This window comes from Oryctolagus cuniculus, chromosome 7 (assembly GCF_964237555.1).
Source record: "Oryctolagus cuniculus chromosome 7, mOryCun1.1, whole genome shotgun sequence".
NCBI classification, from domain to species: Eukaryota; Metazoa; Chordata; class Mammalia; order Lagomorpha; family Leporidae; genus Oryctolagus; species Oryctolagus cuniculus.
The window spans coordinates 55,694,326-55,717,757 of record NC_091438.1 but is presented as its reverse complement, the minus strand read 5'-3'; the positions used below and the strand labels follow the sequence as shown (position 1 = coordinate 55,717,757).

General features: G+C 43.1%; 1 protein-coding gene and 1 pseudogene across 5 annotated transcripts in view; one reads left to right on the top strand and one right to left on the bottom strand.

Moving 5' to 3' along the window:
• The window catches only part of DENND2C (DENN domain containing 2C), an 80,048-nt gene that overhangs the window by 43,534 nt on the left and 13,082 nt on the right, over positions 1 to 23,432 (bottom strand). The window contains exon 1 of one of the 5 annotated variants that reach the window (XM_070077820.1): positions 2,955 to 3,005. The exons of the other annotated variants lie outside the window; for them this stretch is intronic. The gene's annotated coding sequence lies outside the window, so the exon portion shown is untranslated. Of the gene's footprint in view, positions 1 to 2,954; positions 3,006 to 23,432 lie in introns of those variants that run through there. 5 annotated transcript variants of the gene reach the window in all.
• LOC100352269 (mortality factor 4-like protein 1 pseudogene) lies at positions 16,771 to 17,396 on the top strand (annotated as a pseudogene).

The window sequence follows — 23,432 nt, the reverse complement described above, 5'->3', positions numbered from 1 at the left end:
GTAGGCAGGAGGCTAGATCATGTGTGAATGGAGGTTTCAAGCCTCTGGTGCACATTCCATTGCCCCATCAGGCCTCATTTTTTTTAAAAGATTTATTTATTTGAAAGACCGAGTTACAGAGAGAGGTAGAGACAGAGAGAGAGGTCTTAGATCCGATGGTTCACTCCTAGATGGCCGCAACAGCCAGAGCTGCTCCGATCTGAAGCCAGAAGCCAGGAGCCAGGAGCTTCTTCTGGGTCTCCCACGTGGGTGCAGGGGCCCAAGCACTTGAGCCATCTTCTACTGCTTTCCCAGGCCACAGCAGAGAGCTGGATTGGAAGTGGAGCAGCTGGGACTAGAACCAGCACCCATATGGGATGCTGGCGTTTCAGGCCAGGACTTTAAGCCGCTGCACCACAGCGCTGGCCCCAGGTCTCATTTATAAAACACAATTTCAAACATAAAATTATTAGGAATTTCAAGATAGCTACCACAGAACATAAAACCCCACAGCGCCCCTTTGAATGTAGGGTCCCATGTAACTGGGTCATATGCCAAGAAAATGATTCTGTTTACACCATATGAAATGTTAAAGAAAGTTCTTTGGGGCTGTGCTGTGGCGCAGCTGGTTAACGCCCTGTCCTGAGGCGCCGGCATACCATTTGGGCACCGGTTTTAGTCTTGGCTGCTCCTCTTCTGATGCAGCTCTCTGCTATGGCCTGGGAAAACAGTGGAAGATGGCCCAAGTTGTTGGGCCCCTGCACCCTTGTGGGAGAACCGGAAGAAGCTCCTAGCTCTTGGCTTCGGATCAGCACAGCTGATCAGCACAGTTGTGGCCATCTGGAGAGTGAACCAGCAGATGGAAGACCTCTCTCTCTGTCTCTACTTCTCTCTGTAACTGGCTTTCAAATAAATAAAATAAATCTTTAAAAAATTTTATTTATTTGAAAGCCAGAGCAACAGATAGAGAAGTAGAGACAGAAAGAGAAATCTTCTATCTACTAGTTCACTCCCCCTAAATGGCTGAAATGGCTGGGGCTGGGCAGGGCTGAAGCCAGGAGCCAAGAGCTTCATCCAGGTCTCCCATGTGGCTGCAGGGGTCCAAGCACTTGGGGCATCTTCTGCTTTCCCAGGCACATTAGTAGGAAGCTGGATCTGAAATAAAGCATCTGTGACTTGAACCAGTGCCCATATGGAATGCTGGCGTGGCAGGCAGCGGCTTAACCTGCTATACCTCGATGTCAGTCCCAGATACCTTCCGTAGTCAAAATGAGCTGAGGTTGGGTAACAAATCTTATTACATGGAATTCATCTGGAATTAGTCAAACCTCTAACTTTCCAAATTGCTGCTTTTTAAATCTTGACAATAGTTGAGCTGGAAATAACATGGCTGCAATTTCAGATATTTTTGGTTCACCTTATTCAATTCAGGCAGAGCATCATTGCACAAATCTGTGGGACTAGGCAATCTCCAACTCCACCCCCACTGCCCTTCTGCAATGCTGCTTTCTTAGCAAAAACTGAGAGGAGGCGGACACGGTAGATAATTCCTGGGCCAACTGGTTTGTTTTTGTATTTGGGATTCTTCCAGATTCTAATCTGTATTCTAATTCCCACAATTCACACTGCTAGGGAAGGCTTGACTGATTTCCATTTCCCTTGACTTATCACCATCTATGGTGAGGGCTACTTTTATCCAGGCCAAGTGCTGGCTTCAAGGTATAAAAACTGCTTTGATGGCCGGCGCCACAGCTCACTAGGCTAATCCTCCGCCTTGCGGCGCCGGCACACCGGGTTCTAGTCCCGGTCGGGGCGCCGGATTCTGTCCCGGTTGCCCCTCTTCCAAGCCAGCTCTCTGCTGTGGCCAGGGAGTGCAGTGGAGGATGGCCCAAGTGCTTGGGCCCTGCACCCACATGGGAGACCAGAATAAGTACCTGGCTGCTGCCATCGGATCAGCGCAGTGCGCCACCTGCAGTGTGCTGGCTGCAGTGGGCTGGCCGCGGCGGCCATTGGAGGGTGAACCAACGGCAAAGGAAGACCTTTCTCTCTGTCTCTCTCCCTCTCTCACTGTCCACTCTGCCTGTCAAAACACACACACACACACACACACACACACACACACACACACACAAAAACTGCTTTGAATCTCTACTCACATAAGAAGGGCTCACTTCACTTTGTAATTCGGTTTATCAGTTTCTTTGTGTCCATTGATATTCACTAGCCCTAGGAAAATATATGACTTTTCTTTCTTTTCCTTTCCCTTCTTTCTTTTCTTCCTTCCCTCTTTGCTTATTTCCTTCCTTCTTTCTTTGAAGGCAGAGACAATTGGAGATCTTCCACCTCCTGGTTCACTCCTCAAATGCCTGCAACAGCCAGGCCAAAACCAGGAGTTAGGAATTAGGAACTCAAGCCAAGTCTCCAATGTAGTGGCAAGGATCCAAAAACCTGAATCATCACTTGCTGCCTCCTAGGGTGTGTATTAGCAGGAAGCTGGATGAGAAACAGAGGCAGGACTAGAAGCAGGCACTTAGATATGGGATGTGGGCATCCCAAGTGGCATCTTAACCCCTGCACTGCATGCCCACCTCATTGTAAGTTATTTAAATAGTGTATGTGTATGGCTGTCAGTACACAGTCTTGCCAAATTTAACCTCCTGAATGTCTGTCTCACTCTTAATTTCTAACCTCATTACAATTACCTTAATTTATGCTTTTACCATTCTTCTGCTAGCACTACTATACATACCCTCTTTTGTGGTCTACCTTCCTCCAATTGCAATCCTATGCCAATATCATTGCCACAGTGCTATTCCCAAAACTTAGATATGATCAGGTCACAAACCAGTAAAAACTCTTTAGGAAAGCTCCATTATTTACCAAAGTGGTTAGCAAAACACACTGCCAAGGAACAATGGACTTTCAAGAACTAGAGCAAGGGTCTGCTATCAAAATTGAGTAATACTCCCCCTTACCAGTTTGCAATTACATTGGTGGACATAAACTCCTCTATATAGTCACCACTCTGCATCTGTGAAGTCAAACAACCACAGATTACAAATACTCAGGGCTGGCCGGCACCGCAGTTCAATAAGCTAATCCTCTGCCTGTGGCTCGGGCACCCCGGGGTTCTAGTCTTGGTCGGGGCGCCGGAGTCTGTCCCGGTTGTCCCTCTTCCAGTCCAGCTCTCTGCTGTGGCCCAGGAGTGCAGTGGAGGATGGCCCAAGTGCTTGGGCCCTGCACCCACATGGGAGACCAGGAGAAGCACCTGGCTCTGGGCTTCGGATCAGCACAGTGCACTGGCCGCAGCTGGTATTGGAGGGTGAACCAACGGCAAAGGAAGACCTTTCTCTGTCTCTCTCTCACTGTCCACTCTGCCTGTCAAAAAAAAATAAAAAATAAATACTCAGGGCTGGCGCTGCGGTGTAGCGGGTTAAGCTGCTGCCTGCAGTGCTGGCATCCCACATAAGCGCAGTTTTGAGTCCTGACAGCTCCACTTCTGATCTAGCTCCCTGCTAGTGTGCCTGGAAAGCAGAGGAAGATGGCTCAAGTGCTTGAGCCCCTGCACCCACGTGGGAGACCAAGAAGAAACTCTTAGCTCCTGGCTTTGGATCAGTCCAGCTGTGGCCATTTGTGGAGTGAACCAGCAGATGGAAGAGCTCTCTCTCTTTCTCTGTCTCTCCCTCTCTCTCTAACTCTGCCCCTCAAATAAATATTTAAAAAAATACTCAGAAAAAAATTGTGTCCATACTGAACATGTCATTATTCCCTAAACAATAATTACTTACATTGCATTTTCACTGTATTAGATAATCTAGAGATGATTTAGAAATACACAGAGGGCCAGGTATTTGGCTCAGTGGTTAAACAGCCATTTGGGACATTTTTTCCTCCACAAATTAATCTTAAACATTTGATCCTTGCTACTATCTATTATACATATCAATACCAACATAACAATAAAAAATATACAGCCAATATACATTACTGAAAAAAGTTGGGAAAAGCTAACCAAGCAGTTTTAAAGCTTTTTAAAAAAAGTTGTAAGTACACCTATACACAACTGTGTTTTTAAAAATTATTTATTTATTTATTTGAGAGGTAGTGGGGGAGAGAGAGAGAGAGAGAGAGACAGTTCCCCTATCTGCTGCTTCACTCTTCAAATCCAAGAACCCAATCCAGGTCTCTCATGTGGGTAGCAAGGGTTCAACTATCTGGGTCACCACCTGGGTGTGCATTAGCAGGAAGTGGGAATCAAGAGCAGAGCTGGAACTCAAGCCCAAGTACTCTGATAAAGGATGTGAATGTCTCAAACTGGCAACTTAGCTGCTAAGTCAAACATCCACCCCCACACCTGTGTTTGTATGGTACATACACAAAATACGGACACACAAAATATTTTTGCTCATATATAGCCTCTGGCTTAAATGATAAAATATTTTAATATTTCATGATGTACTGAGATGAAGTCCATATTCCTTAATACAAGATCTTTCACTTTTTTTTTTTTTTTAATTTTTGACAGGCAGAGTGGACAGTGAGAGAGAGAGACAGAGAGAGAAAGGTCTTCCTTTGCCGTTGGTTCACCCTCCAATGGCCGCCGCTGCAGCCGGCGCACCGCGCTGATCCGATGGCAGGAGCCAGGATCCAGGTGCTTTTCCTGGTCTCCCATGGGGTGCAGGGCCCAAGCACCTGGGCCATCCTCCACTGCACTCCCTGGCCATAGCAGAGAGCTGGCCTGGAAGAGGGGCAACCGGGACAGAATCCGGCGCCCCAACCGGGACTAGAACCCGGTGTGCCGGCGCCGCAAGGTGGAGGATTAGCCTATTGAGCCACGGCGCCGGCCCTAGATCTTTCACTTTCTGATTCTAGCTTTAACTCCTACCACTTGCCTTGCTCACTTGTTAAATATATTCCAATAACACCAAATAATTTGCAACTACTAGCAGATCAAGGCTAGAATGCTGGAGTAATACAGAGTTAAAATACTACCAGATTTGCTTCTTGGCTACATACCTTTGTCAAGTTACTTAACCCTTTTCAGGTTAAGTATGGTCACAATGATTATAGCATAGATAATACTATGCATTTTACATGAGACAAGCATAAACTACTCAATTTAGTAACTCATCTAATCCTTAAAATAACTCAATGAGTTCAATACTACTGTTAGCCTCATCATACAATGAAGAAATGAGGCACTTGGTACCACCGTTGTGGCACAATGGGTTCTGTGGCCTGCAACACCAACCTCCCATCAGGGAGTATTGGTTAAGTCTCAGCTGCTGTGCTTCTGATCCATCTTCCTGCTACTGTGCCTGGGAAAAGTAGTAGAATCTGGTCCAAGTGCTTGGGCCCCTGCCCGCTTGTGGAAGACCTAGATGGAGTTCCAGGCTCCTGGCTTCTGCCTGGCCCAGCCCCAGCCATTGCAGTCATTTGGGGAGTGAACAAGCAGATGAAAGATCACTGTCTCTCCCTCTATGTCTGTAACTCTGCCTTTCAAATAAATGAAATAAGTCTTAACACCAGTGGCACCGGCATCCCATACAGGTGCTGGTTCGAGTCCCAACTACTCCACTTCTCATCCAGCTCTCTGCTAATGGTCTGGGAAAGGAGTGGAAGATAGCTCAAGTGCTCGGGCTGTTGCACCCATGTGGGAGACCTGGAGGAAACTCCTGGCTCCTGGCTTTGGATCAGCCTGGCTCTGACTTGTCATCTGGGGAGTGAACCAGTGGATAGAAGACCTCACTCTCTTTGTCTCTCCCTCTCTCCATCTGTAACTCTGCCTCTCAAAGAAATAAGTCTTCAAAAAATTTCTATTAAGTATATTCATATTAAAATATGAATATATTAATTTATAATTCATCTGGATAATTTTTTAATAAAGCCCACAGGAATAAACCTTGCATAAAATTCTTCACTGATTTTAACTGTCAATATTTTAATACACATGATAAAAGATTGAACCAATAGAGAAAAAAGTAAATGTGAAACTAGCTTCTACTTTTTAAATTTTTATCATCTTACTTGCTCCTTGAATAACAAATCTTCAAAGCAGCAGATACAGGATATCAGCCTTTTATCTCCTCCTATCAGAGGAAACAGACTTTTAAGTCACTAAAATGGTTCCCAAAATAGCAAAGAAACTTTTTAAAAAATCATACTACTACTCATAATACACAGCATAAATTTCTCAGGCCATTATTGTGCCTAACTGCAAAGCAAGAATTAAGAGAGATTCCCTAGCTGGCATGGTGGTGTAGCAGGTAAAGCCGCCGCCTGCAATGTGCCTGGCTGCTCCACTTCCGATCCAGCTTCCTGCTAAAAGCCTGGGAAAGCAGCAGAAGATGGCCCACGCCCTTGGGACCCTGCACCCACATGGGAGACCTGAAAGAAGCTCCTGGCTTCAGCTTGGTCCAGCCTTGACCATTGGGGTCATCTGGGGAGCAAACCAGTGAACAGAAGATCTCTGTAACTCTTTCAAATAAATAAATCTTTTTTTTTTTTTTTTAGAAAAATGATTCCTCAAAAATTTATTTTTTTCAAAGCTCTATCCAGTCTGTTGAGACATTTGTTATGGAACTTTCTGACATTTTTAATTTATAAAATTTCTTTTCTTTTCTTTTTTTATTCGAAAGGCAAAGAGACAGAGATCTTCCATCCACTGGTTTGCTTCCCAAATGCCCACAAAAGCCAGGGGTGGGTCAGGCTGAAGCCAGGAGCCTACAACTCATACTGGATTTCTTGCATGGGTGGCAGGAACCCAAGTACTTGAATAATCATCTCTACCTCCCAGGGTGCACACTAGTGGGAAGCTGGATGGGAAGCGGTGTAGCCAAGACTCAATCCAGGCACTCTAATATGGGATGTGGGAGCCCCAAATACTGACTTAATTGCTGTGCCAAATGCCTGCCTCAAGGTTTTTTAAATGAAAGAATTAAACATTGATAGTTGATATAAATACATGTCATATTCTGAATTTTGAAGCATAAATCTAAGACTAAAAACAATGTTAACTTTGTGTTACATGGTTAATTATCCATATTGTTTATAAAACCATCAAAATGACAGTTCCTCTTCTTTGCTGTTCACTGATTCTAACACATACCACTGGAGGCCTTATTTACCACAGTCAAGTGATCCTGGGAGTTAGCCCCATTAACTCATACAATGGTGATTCCTGTTGGCTTTACCTTCAAAACGTACCTCTAACTCTGACCACTTACCTTCTTCACTGTTAACACCTAATCCAGGTCATCATCATTTTCCTTCTGATTTTCCATTTCTATTCCATTTTCATCTTCCCTGCTCTTCCTATCTAAAATAAGATTCCTTTCCCCATGGTTCTCCATGCCTTTACTTTGCTGTATATTCTCCATTTATCTGACATTTTATTATTTTAATTGATAGGATAGAAACAGGATTCACAAAATCATGCCCCTCCTGATCTGACCTGACCTGTTTCTATCTCCCATTTGTGCAACCCATCTCCCACTCCCTGGCAGCTCTACCTCGCTTCAAACCCATCTGCATCAAGAAGTGTCTTCACCCTCATCACAAAACACTCTGCGCTGCCCATGCACATGCTCAGAGTTCCCCATGTAACTGGTATGTGACAGCAACACTGCCAAATGGAGCATGTCATGTTTAAGAGGTACACAGCCCCTGGGCAGAACACCAGGTGGGGTGCCAATCGAAATGCCATGTTCCAAAGAGCCAGAACAACCAGGCCAGGTGCAGATCCAAGCGTTGTGTGCCACGGGTGTACCACCATACCTCCCCACCCCACCTGATTAAAAACCCCTCCAGTGCTGTGGCACAGTAGGTTAATCCTCTGCGGGCAGCGCCAGCATCCCATATGGGCACTGGTTCTAGTCCCGGCTCCTCCTCTTCTGAGCCAGCTCTCTGCTATGGCCTGGGAAAGCAGCAGAAGACGGCCCAAGCACTTGGACCCCTGCATCCACATGGGAAACCCAGAAGTTGTTACTGGCTCCTGGCTCCTAGCTTCCGATCATAGCTGCCACTTGGGGAGTGAACCAGCAGATGGAAGACCTTTTTCTCTGTCTCTCCTTCTCACTGTCTGTAACTCTACCTTTCAAATAAATAAAATCTTTAAAAAAAAAAAAAACACTCAAAAGAAAAAAAAAAAAAAAAACCTGCCCAGCTCCTGCTGTGCTAGAGCACAAGCCCCCAGTAAACCTTGTTTAGGTTGCACATTGGCCTCTTTATCAGTTTGCATTGCAAGGAAGTCAAAGTATTTTGTGTCTGCATCACAGTTATTTGTTCATCTTCTTACTGCCTCTCTGCCCCGTTGGAATTTTCACTATTGCATCCCTAGCACCTAGAAGAGTATGCACCATTCAGTAACCCTGAACAAGTGTCTGTTGAATTAATGATGAACTCCTACGGGGCTGGTACTGCTCCACTTCCAATCCAGCTCCTTCCTTATGTGCCTGGGAAAGCAGCAGAGGACTGCCCAAGTGTTTGGGCCCCTGCCACCCATGTGGGAGACCCGGAAGAAGTCTCTGGCTCCCAGTTTTGGCCTGGCCCAGCCTTGGTCATTGTGGCCATTTGGGGAGTGAACCAGAAGAGGGAAGATTTTCTTTCTTTCTCTCTCTCTCTCTCTCTCTCTCTCTCTCTCTCCTTTCTGCAATCCTGCCTTTCAAAATAAATAAAGAAATCTTAAAAAAAAAAAAAAAGAAAGAAATCCTAAGTATAGGAATGTTTAAAGAAGAAAGTGGGTTTATGAAAAATTTGCAATGTCTATTACTTTACAGGTCTCTAACGACTTGAAGTTGTCCCATTTACAGAATAGGAAAGCATCTTACAATATTTTAAGGATAAAACACCAAAATAACTTATCTGAATGACAATTATCATCACAATAATAAGAATGTTTTTCAGGATTCACAGTTTGTCAGACATTATATGCATAATCTCCTTTAATCCTCACAGTCATTCTTTTTTTTTTTAACTTTTATTTAATGAATATAAATTTCCAAAGTACAGCTTATGGATTACAATGGCTTCCCCCCCACACAACTTCCCTCCCACCCGCAACCCTCCCCTTTCCCGCTCCCTCTCCCCTTCCATCCACATCAAGATTCATTTTCAATTCTCTTTATATACAGAAGATCAGTTTAGCATATATTAAGTAAAAATTTCACAGTTTGTACCCACATAGAAACACAAAGTGAAAAATACTGTTTGAGTACTAGTTATAGCATTAAATCACAATGTACAGCACATTGAGGACAGAGATCCTACATGAGGAGTAAGTGCACAGTGACTCCTGTTGTTGACTTAACAAATTGACACTCTTGTTTATGGCATCAGTAATCACCCTAGGCTCTTGTCATGAGTTGCCAAGGCTATGGAAGCCTTTTGAGTTCACCGACTCTGATCATATTTAGACAAGTTCGTAGTCAGAGTGGAAGTTCTCCCCTCCCTTCAGAGAAAGGTACCTCCTTCTTTGATGACCTGTTCTTTCCACACAGTCATTCTTAGAGGAAGAAATCTTCATTCACTACGTGAGGAAACTAAAGCTTAGCAAGGCAACGTGACCTTCTCAGGTCATACACATTACTCTAACTGGGAAAGCCAGAATTTAATAGGACATAATATACTACCCTCAGGATAGAAAAGGGCAATATCTAAGATAGGGTTCCGTAAACTTTGATCTCAAATCCTCTGAAGGAAAATTTGATTTCTATGTATTTGCTTATTTATAAATTATAGTATATACAACTATAAGAATATCAAATACAGAAAGCACATAAAACCTAAAAGTTTTAAATCCACGAGATGTTCTTAAAAATTACTGTCTTTTATTACTTTAAATTATTATGCTATATTTTTATTATGCTATGTTTGTAAGAGGAGGGTATAATAAATATTTCGCTCTCACTAAAATTTAATTACAAGTATGTGTAAGAGCAATGAGACTAAACAAAATGTTTTATTTTTCAAAGATTTAGTGCTAAATTCAATTTATTTCAATACTTGGTTCAAAGTGTGTTATAGGCTGACTTATGTCTCCTAAAAATTCCTATGTTAAAGTCCTGACCCCTAGTACTTTAGAACATGACTGGATTTGCAGATCAGATATTTAAAAAGATAATTAAGTTAAAAAGTTACCAGGGTGGGTCCTAATCCAATATGCCTAATGTCCTTAGAGAAAGGAGAAGAGGAGTTTTGTGGTATAGTGGGTTAAGCTGCTGCTTGCGACAGTGGCATTTCATTTTGGGCATGGGTTCTACTGCCAGCTGCTTTGCTTCCAATCCAGCTCTCTACTAATGTGTATGGGACGGTAGCAGATGGCCCAACTATCTGGGCCCCTGCCACCGACATGAGAAACCAGTGTGGAGTCCCAGGCTTCAGTCTGGTCTAGGATGGAATATTTCTTTTTCTCTCCAACACTCTCTCTCTCTCTGTCTTTCAAATAAATTTTGAAGAGAAAAGAAAAAAAGAGAGGAACTTTGGACATAGAAATAGGATGACCATGGAAAACACATGGAAGGATGGCCATGGGAAACACAGAGAGAAAACAGCCTTCTACAACCCAAAAGAAAGGCCTTAGAAGAAACGTACCATGCCAACACCTTGATCTCAAACTTCTATCCCCCAGAGTGGTGAAAACATCCATTTCTGCTGTTTAAGCCACCTAGTCTCTAATATTTTCCTATGGTAGCCCTAGCATACTAATACAAAGAGCCATAGAATTCAAGAAAGTTAACACACCAGACACATACAGCCGATGAGAGAAGACCTTCATTGAATGAATCAAAATATTCGTTTGGGGGTGAGTGTTAGGCATAGCAGTTAAGATGCCTGTGTCCCAAATCAAGAGTACCCGCTGAATACCAGCTCCTTTACTGATTCCAGCTTCCTAGTAGTGCAAACCCTGGGAGGTAACAGGTGATGGCTCAAGTAGTTGGGTTCCTGAGACTCACACGGAAGACCTGTACTGAGTTTCCTACTCACAACTTCTGCCCAGCCCAGGCCAGACCATTGCAGGCACTGGGGGAGTGAACCAGCAGATACACATTCTTTGTCTCTCTGCCTTTGTCTGCCTCTCAAATAAAAAACACTCACTTGTCAATTCTGTTCACCTTAAATTAAGCAAAAGTTTTTGTTGAAATTGGCTAGTAAATTCTCATCTTCCCCAATGTCCCTCAACTGTATTTGCAAACTAACTGGACAGTGCTATATTTCTACATTTTCTTCTTTTTTAAAAGATTTATTTATTATTTTAAAATAAAATAAATTTATTATTATTATTATTACAGAGAAAGAGAGAGGTAGAAGGAGATCTTCCATCCACTGGTTCACTCCCAAAATGGCTGCAATGGCTGGTGTGGGTAAGGCTGAAGCCAGGAGCCTGTAACTATATCTCCTTCTCCCACATGGGTTCAGGGGCCCAAGAACTCAGGCCATCTTCTGTGGCTTTCCTAGGCACATTAGCAGGGAACTGAATCAGCACTGGAACAGCCAAGACTGGAACTGGTATTCATATGGGATCCTGGTTTGCAAGCAGCAGCTTAACCCATTGTACCACAACACTGGCCCCACATTTCTACATTTTCAACAAACTGATTCAAACCTAAGTGTGTGGGCCGGCGCCATGGCTCACTTGGTTAATCCTCTGCCTGCGGCACCGGGTTCTAACCCAGGTTGCTTCTCTTCCAGTCCAGCTCTCTGCTGTGGCCCGGGAGGGCAGTGGAGGATGGCCCAAGTGTCTGGGCTCCTGCACCCGCATGGGAGACCAGGAAGAAGCACCTGGCTCCTGGCTTAGGATCAGTGCAGCGCCAGCCGTAGTGATCTTTTGGGGAGTGAACCAACGGAAGAAAGACCTTTCTCTTTGTCTCTCTCTCTCACTGTCTATAACTCTACCTGTCAAATAAAAAAAATTCTAACCCTCCCCCCCAAAAAAAAACTAAGTGTGCAAATGTGAGAACTTTATAGACGGCACATATCTTTGTTTTGGGCAATGAATACTTAACCAAATATCAAATTATCTTGGCAAATCATGGTTCTTAAGAAAACCAACTGTGATGTAGCAGATATTCAGGGCTCTGCTAAAGTAATCAAGTAGCCAAGAGGTATATGAATATAAAATGTAAATAACCCTTTCTTTGCTTACTTGGGAGAAGCAAGAATTGTTTTTTTTTTAAATTCTCTTTTTTTGAGACAGAGTCCTTCAATTTCCATCGACAGATGCTATGAAATTCCATAGTATCTACAGCCACATAAACATAAAATGGGAACAGAATTGATAACAAACTCATCTCACCAGCAAAATCCAACCTTGGCTTTGAACCAACTAGACAGCAATCTTCTCCTTGAGAGCTGCATTTACAATAAACTCTTATTTTTGCTTAATCAAGTACTCTTACCAAATTGTGTGTATATTTCTATTGTTTTGTGTTGCTATGTACTAATAATAATTGCAAAGAAACTTCCAGAAAAAAGTGTTTATCATTTGGAAACCTGTGTCAGAGCAAACCACTAAGCACAATGTGTTGGGGGTGGAGTGCTGCTGGGGTGGCTGGGAGACTCCCACTTCAGACGGAGTCCCAGGCTGCTCAGCCCTGTCATCCCTCAGGCTCCCATCCATAATTCAGCCCAAGACCCAAGGAGTCAAACCTGTTGCCACAGGCTCACTGCACCCATACTCACCAGCACAGAATAAAAATTTTTATTTTAAATTGATATGGGGTATGGGGTATAATGTGATGTTTTCATATATTTACACATTGTGCTAAAATTATATTAAGCTAATTAACATATCCATTACTTCACATACTACTTTTTTTGTTTAAGATTTATCTATTTATTTGAAAGGCAGAGTTACAGAGAGACAGAGGCAGAGAGTGAGAAAGAGGTCTTCCATCAGCTGCTTCACTCCCCAGATGGTTGCAACGGCCCGAGCTGTGCCTATCCAAAGCCAGGAGGCAGGAGCTTCTTCCAGGTCTCCCACGTGAGTACAGGGGCCCAAGTGCTTGGGCCACCTTCTACTGCTTTCCCAGGCCATCCATAGCAGAGAGCTGGATCAGAAGTGGAGCAGCAGGGACTTGAATCAGTGCTCATATGGGATGACAGCACGGCAGGTGGCAGCTTTATCTGCTACACCACGGTGCCAGCCCCCATACTTACTATTTTTTAATAGTGAAAATATCTAAAATCTACCCTTAAAACAATTTTGAAATATACAAACCATTACTATGACTATGATCACCAGGATGCACAATAGATCTCAATCTTATTCCTTCTAACTGAAACTTTGGACCCTTTGGTCAACATCTCTTCCCAGGCATCACCTCTACTCCCAGCCTCTGTTGTGAAGTCCATATGTCTAACAAAGTCATTGACATATGGACAGCACTGATGCTTTCCCAAATGAGGGGAACCAGAGGCGCCTAGCAGTGAAGGGCAGAAAAGCTCTATAAGCAGGAGGAAAGAAGAATGCAATTGAAAACTGTTGCTCTCAGTTTAAGTATCAAAGACACTAGAAATCACAAAAGTAGCTGTGCTTCTGCTGCAACTGGACCTTAACCTAATGTTCCAGCCAGTAACTAGCATAGAGACAACCTCGGTATAGTTACTCAAACTGTACTATATCCAGAAATACACCAATTATAAGAGGCTATATGGAGCCATTGGGGAAATATGCTTTAAATAAAGTAGAAAAAGAACTAACTCCACAAACTAGTTTCCTATACCCATAAAGACAGCCAAGTTTTTTTTTTTTTTAATCAGTATTTACAGAAAAATTCCAGGGGCCAGCGCTGTGGCGCAGCTGGTTAACGCCCTGGCCTGAAGCGCTGGCATCTCATATGGGTGCCAGTTCTAGTCCTGGCTGCTCCTCTTCTGATCCAGCTCTCTGCTCTGGCCTAGGATAACAGCGGAGGATGGCCCAAGTCCTTGGGCCCCTGCACCCACGAGGGAGACCCAGAAGAAGCTCCTGCCTCCTGGCCTTCGGATCGGCGCAGCTCCGGCCGTTGCAGCCAATTGGGGAGTGAACCATCGGATGGAAGACCTCCTCTCTCTCTCTCTCTCTCTCTCTCTCTGTGTAACTCTGACTTTCAGAATAAATAAAAAAATTTTTTTTAAAAAAGAAAAGAAAAGAAAAATTCCAAATCCCTAAGAATGGGGCAGGGGTTTTGGCCTATTGGTTAAGCCACTGGTTAGGATGCCCGTGTCCCACATCAGAGAGTCTGGGTTTCCTTCCTGCCTCCAGCTCCTTACTCCAACTTCTTGCTAATGTATATCCTGGGAAGCAGTAGTGATGGCTCAAGTAATTGGGTCCCTGTCACCCATGCAGGAGTTTTGGATTGTATTCTCAGCTCTCCTCTTTCCCCTCTCCCCACCCCTGTGGGCACTGTGTCTCTGAGCTCAGTCAAATGAAAAAGAAAATTCCTAAGAATGTGAAAATAGGCTCCTTAGCCAGACACAGTGATTAGCATTTAAGAGATAATTCTGATTTCCACAGAGTTACTTTGGAGCCTACAGACCAAAATAGACTAGGAAATTAGATTCATAGGATCCCAGTGCTGTGCTAGTGAATTATCTGTTTCCTACATTAGGAGTATGGAGACCAAACTCCCAGCAACTCCTCCCTCATACTATATGTCTTCATTATAAACACAGGAATTTGGGGAAATGCATATTCCATTTTTAATGTTAGAGGTATAAAATTATTTCACTCATTGAAATATATGTATTTTAAATGCAGCAGAATAAAGACAAGCAATATCATCATTGTCCTGGCTATAGAGGATGAGAACAGTTTAATTTGTACAATGGGCACTCTGTCAAGATTACAAATGTCTAGCAGATCAACAGGATGAAAATCCACTGCCCAACTTTCTAACACTCTGTTGGTTTCTCAAGTCTTTTAGTTGGTTTCTAAGTCACCTCTTCCTGCTATTAGGTAATGTTTGTGAAAGGCAATGATTGTAAAATTAATTTGTGCAAACTAATGTTCTTTTATAATAGAACCTCTGCTATAACATATATGCTAATTAGTATACTAATCAAACCACATTCTTGAACTGAAACATAATAATGATAAAAGACTACTGGTGTTAACAAATAAACTAACGTTTTGCCAAATACTAGTATTCTAAAGATGTGCAACTGGATATACCTAAGGAAAAAAAATTCAGAGTCTTTTTTTTTTTTTTTTTTTTTGACAGGCAGAGTGGACAGTGAGAGAAAGACAGAGAGAAAAGGTCTTCCTTTACCGTTGGTTCACCCACCAATGCCAGCTGCGGCCGGTGCACTGCGCTGATCCGAAGCCAGGAGCAAGGTGCTTCTCCTGGTCTCCCATGTGGGTGCAGGGCCCAAGCACTTGGGCCATCCTCCACTGCACTCCCGGGCCACAGCAGAGAGCTGGACTGGAAGAGGGGCAACCAGGACAGAATCCGGCACCCCGACTGGGACTAGAACCCAGTGTGCCAGCGCCACAGACAGAGAATCAGCCCATTGAGTTACGGCGCTGGCCTAGAGTCTTTAAAAGAGAGAAAAATATATAATCTAGCGCCAAAGTTAAAAATATTTTTCACATAGTCTAATGATATAGTGTATTATCCACAGGCCTCTTCCATAAAGAAGGCTATCAGTTAACAGAATAGCACTTAAAGTCATTTTTTTAAAAAGATTTATTTATTTGAAAGAGTTGCACAGAGAAGGAGAGGCAGAGAGAGAGAGAGAGGTCTTCCATCCACTGGTTCACTCCCCAGATGGCCACAATGCCCGGAGCTGCATCAATTCGAAGCCAGGAGCCGGGAGCTTCTTCCAGGTCTCCCACACAGGTGCAGGGGCCCAAGGGCTTGGGCCTTCTTCTACTGTTTTCTCAGGCCATAGCAGAGAGCTGGATCAGAAGTGGAGCAGCTGGGACTAGAACCAGCGCCCATATGAGATACTGGCACTGCAGGTGGCGGCTTTACCTGCTATGCCACAGTGCCAGCCCCTTAAAGTCATTTGATAGCATGACTGGGTTCAAAGCTAATTTTGCTTTTTTTTTTCCTAATTGTTTATACAATCCCTCCCTTTTGACTTTTACTTATGTATTTATTTGAAGGGCAGAATTACAGAAAGAGAAGGAGAGATAGAGATATTCCACCCCCAGTTCACTCCCCAAATGACTCAACAGCCGGGCCTGGGCCAGGCCAAAGCCAGGAGCCAGGAGCTTCTTCCAGGTCTCCACATGGGTGGTAGAGGCCCAAGGACTTGGGCCATCTTCTGTTGTTTTCCCAGACACATTACCAGGGAGTTGGATCAGAAGTGGAGCAGCCAGGACTTGAACCAGCACCCATATGGGATGCTGGTGCTGCAGGCTATGGCTTAACCCGTTGTGTCAACACCAGCCCTAATTTTGTTCTTACAATATTTCTGATCAGCAGTGGAACCTAATTACTGTTCCAATATTTTTAGCAAATAAAATATAAACAGAGAAATCATGTAGGATCAGAAGAGATGTGTTTGTATGGTAATGTAATATTTTAAATGATATCATGAAATAATTATAGAGGTTGGCATTGTAGCACAGAGATTAAAGCTGCTGCCTGCAACGCTGGCCTCCCATATGGACGCCGGTTCAAGTCCTGGCTGCTCTACTTCTGATATAGTTCCCTGCTAATATGCCTGGGTAAGCAGTAGAAGATGGCTCAAGTACTTGAGCCCCTGCACCCATGTGGGAGACCCAGAAGAAGTTCCTGGCTCCTGGCTTCAGTCTGGCCCACCCCTGGTTGTTGTGGCCATTTGAGGAGTGAACCAATGGATGGAAGATCTCTCTCTCTCTCTCTCTCTTTCTCTCTCTCTCTTTCTGCCTCTTTCTCTCTCTGTAACTGTGCCTTTCAAATAAATAAAATAAATCTTTAAAAAAATTAATGAACAGAGTGGAAGTTGAAATAAAGATTGCTGAAGAGCTAAAACCATGGCTTGTTCATGACTGGGACTTAATTACCCAATTACAGACAAAAACAGCTCTTTTATCTTCCTGCCAAGAACAATGTGGATTCCATTCTGGAGGATTATGCAATTATCAGAAATCTCCTGGAAACACAGATAACTCAGAGTACACTGTTACTGAAGCCGTGGCAGGGATAAAAGAATACCTCAACATAACACTAGGCACTCAGCTGCTCTATGAATCTGAGACCCTGGGAAGCTGAAATCCTCGCAGATCACCCTGATGCCCCCTTATTCCAGGTGTCTGGAGTGCCACATCTATTGCATTGTTTGTGTGAACTGCAGCCATGTTGACCTATACACCTCTGCATGAGAAGAGCCTTACTTTATTACTGAATTATCGTCACAATTTCTTAAAGTACCTGGCAAAGAATTCCGCAACTGTGTTTAGTGCCAGTGATTATGAAGTGGCTCCTGCTGAGTACTACCGGAAAGCTGTGTGAGAGGCGTGCATATCACTCACTAAGGAGTGCATCTCTGGAAACACATTTTTGTTCTTAGTCCTTCTCTTGTCCAAACGATGTACTTTGAAGATGATTGTGTATAATAGAATTGATGTTTGTTTTCTGTTTGATTTTAAACCGAGAAAATAAAGGGGGTTGCGGCTCCTTTTTCTTTTCTTACTTTCTCATTTCAAAGTTTCCAGAGTATTCAGTGATGGACAACAGAGGGACATGCTGAAGAGTGTTTTATTGCCTAGTTCACAAAGCTGCTTTTGAATGCTGGTGCTCTATTCCTTTGACACCATGCACTTTTTTCTTTTTTTCAGGCAGAGTGGACAGTGACAGAGAGAGACAGAGAGAGAAAGGTCTTCCTTTGCCGTTGGTTCACCCTCCAATGGCCGCCGTGGCTGGTGCACTGCGCTGATCCGAAGCCAGGAGCCAGGTGCTTCTTCTGGTCTCCCATGCAGGTGCAGGGCCCAAGCACTTGGGCCATCTTCCACTGCCCTCCCGGGCCACAGCAGAGAGCTGGCCTGGAAGAGGGACAACCGGGACAGAATCCGGCACCCCGACTGGGACTAGAACCCAGTGTGCCGGCGCCGCAGGCAGAGGATAAGCCTATTGAGCCGTGGCGCCAGCCAACACCATGCACTTTCACAGTATGTGTTAATGCTGTGTGACAAGACGCTCTGATTGCTAGTGCCAAAGGTTCAATTCAGTGTTTATAACTGAACACACTCATCCATTTATGTTTTTTTTTCTTATGGTGCTTAAAGTAAAGAGCCCATCCTTGGCAAGTCATTCATGTTGTTCCTTAGGCATTTTGTCTTTGCTCAAATTGTTGAAGAATGGTGGCTTGTGTCATGGCTTTTGTATTTGTGTCTAATATATGTTTTAACACAATAGATGCAATGCACTGTGTAGCTACAGTTTTCTGGAAAAGTTGATCTTTCATGAATTGTTTTTCAGATCTCCAATAATTTTTTCCTTTAAATTAAAAAAAAAAAACAGCTGAGCTTAATTGGTTAATTCAGTTACCCTAGGGAACACAAGCCTAGTTCTGCTTTACAAGTTCATGCATACAACCACTAGGAGTTTATTGTCTGTGGCTAGACATAACAATAATATCAGCTAATATAACAGGATGTCAAATGCAACTTTCTGTCTTCTCTGTGTTTCAGCAGGGACTACAAAGTCCAAAATCAAAACAAGAGGAGCCAAATATCCCCACCTTCTAAGAGAAGTGCAAAGCTTCCCAGGTGGGATGGCCAACTGCCTCTGCAAGTATCCATTCGTTTACTGTTCTCAAGGCTATGTAGGAGAAGAATTGCAATTCATTCATTTGAGGATTACAAGGGACCTTCCTTAAAGAAACTAGATGGTGTGTATTTCCCTGCCTCCCATGGAGGCTGGGGGTGGGAGAGGCATAGTTCTTCCTATCTGCCTCAACCCCAAGGCTGGAACCTCGAGATAGCCACTAGAGTACAGGGGCAGGGAAGAACAAGGCACACCGGCACTGGTGTCTGACCTCTGCCTAGGCGATAAAAAGAGCTGGCTCGTAGCTCAATTTTAAAGACTGCCTAGGTACAATAGGCAAATGAAAAGTTTCAGCATAAGACGATTTACAAAATGCCACAATCTGGAAAGTTATATACTCGTTTAACTAACTTCAATAACATGACACTTTGAGAATATCAATAAAGCAACATTAGAAACTATCCATATAATTAAATCAAACACATCTTAATCTTTTGATCTGATTATCCTTTAAAAATCCCCTTTAAAATAGTAAAAAAAAAAAAAAAAAAACCTGTCACAAACTAGGACTTTTCAGTATTCAAACTGCTTCAAAATTGTTTTAACATAACCTAATTTTTTAACCTAATTTTTAAATCACAAATTTAAACTGGGCCAAGTTCTTCTTAGCAAGACACTGGAAAACAAAGGCAACAAGATATTACTTCCTAAAGTAAGTTCCAGAAACTGAATAGAAGTACTAAATAGAAGAATTAAATAGTTCTATTTAGTTCCAGAAACTAAATAGAAGCAATTTTTAAAAAATGTTTTAAAATGTTTTAAATTACTACTACTTCTGAAAAAGTTTAAAAACAAAGAAAGGGAAATATACCAGTAAATCTATCACCTCCATCATAATCACTGGTTTATTTTGGCATATTTCTACCCTGTGTTTTTTCATAAGCATACTTTTACATAGTGTCTGTGTAATTGTATACCACTTTTTTTACTCAGAGTTATATAAAAATATGCAATTTTCAAGGTTTTCCCATTACAGACATAACAGGCTCTCCTAAAAACAAACATTCACATCCATTGTACGTAATTTCCTACCTCATTCTAAAACTTAGAAGCTAGAAGACATATGTTTCCAAGTTTCCAAATCATATCCGCACTTGACAATATAAAAGTAAAAGTGCATTCACATAATCATACAGGTAAGGAGAGTAACGAGAGGATCCTTGTATTTGGTAACAGATTCTGATTCCAAAAGGACAGTGAGAACAGATAACAGTTCAAACCTAGGGAGAAAGTAAGTGAGGAAATGGACAAAGTATGAATACCTATATTTGAAAGTCAGTAAAAGGGATACTAAAAACAAAAGGGGCAGGCAACTTCAATGTAACATTCTTTTTTAAAGATTTATTTCTTATTTTCATTTGAAAGGCAGAGTTACAGAGAGAGAGCAGAGACAGAGTGATCTATATTGGGGGGAAAGCCTATATTTTTAAAAAACTGACAAAAAGCAGTAAGAAATATAATAACATAAGGAAAAGGGAGGGGAAGTTAAGTCTCAGTAGAAAGAGGGTTCGCACGGTTCGCATGGCAGTCTGAGAATGATAGCAGTTGATGTGTAAATAATGAAGACCATCACCGAGCCAGCAGAGCTTGCTAATACTGATGTATTCCGTACAATTCCAGACCATTCAGGAGCAAGGAGCACTAGGACCTTAACTACAAAAGACCTCCTCCTACTGCCTTGTTAGGGATTTTCCCTCTCTGTACCCACACCTGGAATAGCCCAACGTGACTGACAGCTGACCTTCCTGGGATGGCAGAAGTGAGTAATACTGCCATTTTGAGCGTGCTGTTCGAAAAATCCAACAGCACCTGTGCAGAACATTGAGCAAGGTGCATAAACCAAAGTACTGTGTATCAAGGGATGTCAGCCAGAACTGCAGACTGAGTGCAGACTGAAGCACTCTGTGCCAAGGAGAAAAGTCACACCTTCACAGTGCCATAAAAGTACCTGTTCCCTTGGAGCTCCCACTGGACCACCAGTCTTGTGCTACAATGTCTCCCATGTGTTTGAGCCCCCAGCAAAATAAACCTTGATTAGAGACTGGTGTTATGGCACTGCAGGTTAACTCACAGCTTGAGACATGGACTGGAGTACCAGTTTCCACTGATCAAGTTCCTCCTACTCCACTTCCAATCCAGTTAATGTACCTGGGAAAGCAGCAGATGATCCAAGTTCTTGGGCACCTGCCATCCATGTGGGATACCAGGATGAAGTTCCTGGTACTCAGCTTCAGCCTGTACCAGAAGCTGGCTGTTGTGGTGGTATGGGGAGTAAACCACCAGATGGAGGATTTCTGTCTCTCTTTTTCTGTCACTCTGCCTTTCAAATAAATAAATTTAAATATTAAAAAAAAAAACTTGTCTGGGTTGCACATTGGCCTCTTGTCAGTTTTTAAAAATATTTATTTATTTGATTGGGGCCGGCACTGTAGCACAGTGGGTTAATCCTCCGCTTGTGGTGCCAGCATCCCATATGGGCGCTGGTTCTAGTCTCGGCTGCTCCTCTTCCTATCCAGCTCTCTGCTATGGCCTGGGAAAGCAGTAGAGGATGGCCCAAGTCCTTGGACCCCTGCACCCATGAGGCAGACCCGGAAAAAGCTCCTACCTCCTGGCTTTGGATCGGCGTAGCTCCGGCCGTTGCAGCCATTTGGGGAGTAAACCAGCGGACAGAAGACCTTTCTCTCTGTCTCTCCCTCTCACTGTATGTAACTCTCTCAAATAAATAAGTAAAATATTTAAAAATATATTTATCTATTTGAAAGGCAGACTTATGGTGGGACATGGGGAGAAAAAGAGAGAAAGATCTTCCATCCACTGGTTCATTCCCCAAATGGCCTCAATTGGTGGCACTGGGCCAGGCCAAAGCCAGGAGGCTGGAACTCCATCTGAAGCTCCCATATTGGTGGCAGCGGCCCACGCACTCGGCCATCTTCTGTAGCTTTCCCAGGTGCGTCAGCAGGGAGCTGGGTCGGAAGTGGAACAGCAACAGCACTGGCATCTGAGGCAGCAGGTTAACCCACTATGCCACAAGGCCAGCCCTCCTCTTGTTAACTGCTATTTGCAAAGGAACCAAAGAATCTGAGCTCAGGTAACAATACCATGTGACCTTATTCTGTGAAAATTAAAAATAACCATGTTCTGAGTTAGAGAAACTGCCTGCTTAGTTGAGGATAAAACATTTCTAAGAGCTGCTCAGCAGCAAGCTGGGTAGTTAACAGAAGATCAACAGACTATTCAACTGAAGCTGGACCACGTGATTTATGGAGGGTCTGTTCTACGTGATTCTTCAACTCCATTTTGAAGCGAGGCATAAGGAATGAAAAGTACACCAGGGCCAAAGACAGGAAAACTAGAGATCAGCTCTACCTGCGGGGATGCTTTGCTTCTTAGTGTGCACAACAGGAGATCATGGGAGGCAAGGAGCCTGGCGTTATGAGGAGGGCAAAATTAAAGTCTGGGGCACTGGGGGAAGAAGAAAGACGTATGTGAGGGAGAGACCCAGTCTGAGAAAGACACAAACAAAAAGAAAGCAGGAACACATAATATCAAAAAGGGAGGATCTGGAGTGAGCAATTACAATTTTGGGAAGAAGGACTGAGAATCAAGGACAGAGTGTCTAAGGGCAGCAACAGCAAAGGAGTCGATAGGCATGGTTTTATAAAATGCACACAAAGACACCTGGCCTCTAAGGGTCTTGAACCTGCACTGTGGAGGAGAAGGACCAACTACTGAGCCAAATCTTCCTTCTCTTGCACTACAGATCAGTGTCTCATGAACTTTTAAAATTACAACCATGGTAAGAAATACATTTGCACACACACACAAAACAGAAGTTTCACAAAACAACAACCACTCTTCCCACTTATGATAAAGCATAAGACAAAGTTAAAATATTACCATTATTTAAATACTTTGAAATTTCTAATAAATAATACAAAAATTAAGATTAGGAAAGATTCAACTTAATGAAATAGGTAATCTTTCCTGTTCATAAATTAATTCCAGTCTGGAAAGCACAGGACAATACTATGTACCCATGAGATTCATTACGGGTCTGTTTTATTCTTTTGCTTTTAATTGGGCCAGGTTGGAAAATGCTAGCTGAAACAGTAAGTCGCTATGAATGGCAAAAATGGCAATACACTTTTTCTAATTAACAACGTAAGTTCTTTACTCAATATAAAATGATAAGCAACGGCATTTAATCATTCTTCAGAGTAAATGAAGAACTAAGTTGCAAGAACTCATTCATTTGTTTGGAGTACATATTTAATTCAATAAATGTGATGGAGTGGGGAGGTAAGTGGGTCTTTTAGCCAAAAGATTTTTTAAAATGTTTCCAACTTTTCTTCAGGTTTGTGACATGGAAACAAAATGTAGCAATATTTCTATTTATTCAAATATTTATACAGAGAGAGAAGCAGAGGCAGAGAGAAAGAGAGAGAGAGAGAGAGAGAGAGAGAGAGGTCTTCCATCCCCTGGTTCACTCCCCAATTGGCCACAACGGCTGGAGCTGTACAGATCCAAAGCCAGGAGCCAGGAACCTCCTCCCGGTCTCACACACAGGTTCAGGGGCCCAAGGTATTGAATTGGGCCATCTTCCACTGCTTTCCCAGGCCACAGCAGAGAGATGGACCAGAGATGGAGCACCACGGACTTTACGGGCTATGCCACAGCACCGGCCCCTCAAATTTTCTTTACTTAGAAACACAATGGATTCAT